The sequence below is a fragment of the Sinocyclocheilus rhinocerous genome, unplaced genomic scaffold (assembly GCF_001515625.1).
Source record: "Sinocyclocheilus rhinocerous isolate Xijiao unplaced genomic scaffold, SAMN03320098_v1.1 scaffold115, whole genome shotgun sequence".
NCBI classification, from domain to species: Eukaryota; Metazoa; Chordata; class Actinopteri; order Cypriniformes; family Cyprinidae; genus Sinocyclocheilus; species Sinocyclocheilus rhinocerous.
In genome coordinates, this window is record NW_015650001.1 from 28,481 (window position 1) to 31,930 (window position 3,450).

At 33.4% G+C, this 3,450-nt stretch overlaps 1 pseudogene; it reads right to left on the minus strand.

Moving 5' to 3' along the window:
* The window catches only part of LOC107711136 (uncharacterized), a 20,239-nt pseudogene that overhangs the window by 496 nt on the left and 16,293 nt on the right, over positions 1–3,450 (minus strand).

The window sequence follows — 3,450 nt, forward strand, 5'->3', positions numbered from 1 at the left end:
ATATATATATATATATATATATATATATATATATAAACATTGTTACTACAGTTAAACCATGGGTACCACAAAACAGCCATGGTTGTACTACAAAAACTGTGGTTAAAATCTTTTCAGCCCTGTTGCATATTTTGCGTTTTTACAGAATTAGGTATACCTGAATTTAAAAAAAGTGCCCTACCCACAAGCATTAGAGTAAATTGATAAAAATAGTTTCTATGTACAGAAAACCCTCAAAATTTTAACACATGGAGTTGTTTTATTGTATTTGTTCATAATTCTATGACAAACACAAACAAACATTTTCCTTATAAGTTACTCACCCCTATGTCATCCAAGATGGTCTTTCTTCAGTCACAAAGAAATTAAGTTTTTTGAGGAAAACATTCCAGGATTTTTCTTCATACAGTGGACTTTTATGGTGGCCAGCGGATTGAATTTTAAAAACACAGTTTCAAATATAGCTGCAAGCAGCAATTACGGAGCCAAGCACTACAGAAGCAAAATCAGGAGTTAAGCATGGCATGTAGCGTCAGACCAACTGCAGCAATGAGTAATTAAAGCCATTTTAGGATGACTGTAGACGAAATGGTTGAAAAATCATAAATACAAACACTAAAAATATGATTTAATGGCTTATCACTTTTGACCAATAGGTGCCGCTGTTATCAAATCGATGTGGTGTGTTCTGTGTTAAGTGACAATGGCACACACTAGGGATGGGCGATACCCCTTATTTTGTTTTCGATACGATACCGATATTTTTCAAGGCAGTATCGTCGATATCGATATCGATACCGATAAATTTTTTTTGGAAAAGTGTTTGAAAAATGTTATTTTATGGTCAGTCACAACTGTAACCGGTGGGATAATGTGTATACTGAATTAACATATTTCTGCAGTCATACAATTTTTATATATATCTTAGCCCAGCTATTTTAAACTGTTTGATCACATTCTATGGTTACTATTATGCATAAAAAAACCTTATGCTATGATAGGAACACTGAGATAAAAGAGAAAAAAAAATACAACCATCAACATTTCAAAATTGTTACTTTTTTGTAACATATATCATCACATTTTTATATTAGTGCTACCAGTATTACAACATTAATATTCTAACTTATTTGTAACATTTGAACTTTTGATTTAGTGCAATATTTTGTACTGCCATTAGGGACTGCCAGTGAATGGCTGTTGCATGCATAAAATGCAACCTTTACATGATCAATATTATCTTTCAACGTTCAATTTAAATAATTGTAATTGCACAAACTATGTAGGCTACAATTTCAATTTGTTTATTGTGAAATAACTCAAACATTTATGTTTTTTTTTCTGTCCTCTGATAAGCATTGTTCAGGGCTGCCATTCCCAAAAGCTTTAATGTTTTCTTATGATACTTTTGGGAAAGGCAGCCCTGTTTGAATGCACTGTCAGCAGTGAGTGAATGCTCTCTGTGATTGATTGGTTCTGTCTTGCAACATTTGCGTGTATTCAGATGAGCAGGAAAATAGTTCTATCCTACACAATTACTCGCTAACAAAGGTTATTCGTCCAATTCAAGGCATATTGTACGCATTATTATTATTATTATTATTATTATTATTATTATTGTTAAATAAACAAAACCACTGGTAAATAAAGCGCACCTTAGTATCGATATTTTTTGTTTGAGTATCGAGTATTGAGTATACTTTCGATACTCGCGTCAGTATCGATATATCGATACTTCGGATCGATATGCCCATCCCTAGCACACACAAAGGTTGGTGTCAATAGGGATGCAACGATTATAGATTTTGTTGGTACGATTATTTGTCTGAGGAATAATAATAATTGTCTGACGGTTTTACAATTATAACGATTATTATGCATTTCTTCATTTCCCAACATTACTAATGTATAAAATCACATGAACACTCTTTAGATATTAAAGTGTAATTTATTGCTGGCTTTTGAAACAGAAATAACACACAACAGCTTCATGTGGCGGTAAACATTTAAATTTAACGTGGCTTTAAGCATGCATCATTAAAGTTTCACTTTCACCACGTAAAGCCGGTAAATGTGGTGTTTACATGGAATAATCAAATGAGTTTACCTCATGGTATGAACCCAGAGTCTCCGTATCAGTAAGAAGACTAGAAAACGAGCATCTTCCATCCGAAGACTTGTGTTGCATTTCGGGGCAAAGCAAAAAAACATTGTCCAACAACAATATAAAATGCAGGAAATTATTAATTGGTTATTCTAAAATTAATTGTACTATAAATTATACTACGATTGAAAAATACTTTAAATTGATAAACTGTTCGGCGTGATGATGTTGAATGTCTCCGACAGCGTCTGTAGTCCCATTTAGCAACTTGTTAGCAACTGTCTTTTTTAAGAAACGTAAGTTTAAAAAAATCACGAGTGGGGTGTAACTGGTGTGTTTTATGTGATAGAATAAAACGTGAAAGTATCTTGAGTATCTGTATCTGTGAACCACGGACCTTATTTAAGGGATTTAACCAAAGTCCCATTCAAAAAACCCATTGACTCTGGGACGATGGAACCGGAAGTGCTAAAATGCTAACTCGCTTCCAGGTTTTTGCCTACAAAGTGACATCATAGTTCCACCACTTTATTCCTATTCCTCGGCTGGGATCGTGTAGAGCCCTTTGAAGCTTCATTGAAACTGTGTTTTTAATCTTCAATCCGCTGGCCACCATAAAAGTCCACTGTATGAAGAAAAATCCTGGAATGTTTTCCTCAAAAAACTTAATTTCTTTGCGACTGAAGAAAGAAAGACAGGAACATCTTGGATGACATAGGGGTGAGTAACTTATCAGGAACATTTTTTATTTGTGTTTGTCATAAAATTTTGAACAAATACAATAAAACAACACCATGTTTTAAGATTTAGAGGGTTTTCTGTACATATAAACTATTTTTATAAATTTACTCTAATGTTCGTGTGTAGGGCACTTTTTTAAATTCAGGTATACCTAATTCTGTAAAAATGCAAAATATGCAACAGGGCTGAAAAGATTTTAACCACAGTTTTTGTAGTTTTGTGGTACCCATGGTTTAACTATAGCAACAATGTTTCTATTTTTTTTTTAAACTATGGTATAAACATGTTTCATATCGGTAAGGTACAGGGTATACACAGGGGTTAAGGTGAGTTGGAGCCCATCAGAGTGCATTGACTGTCGCCTACTGACTGTTGCATATTCTCTATTTTGTTTTACTATTAAGTTCTTGTTTGTTATTTTCCAGTTACCTGTGTAAGTTTTGTAGTCCTTTGTTATTTGATTATTTATTGCTTTACCATATCACAGTGTTGGCAACTCTTACCGATTTGCCTTGAAACATTGCTGTGACACAGAGTCCTCACAGAAGTCCTTATTTTTTATATTTGGTTAAATATAAGCTTTGTGCAACACTTCTTTACATTAT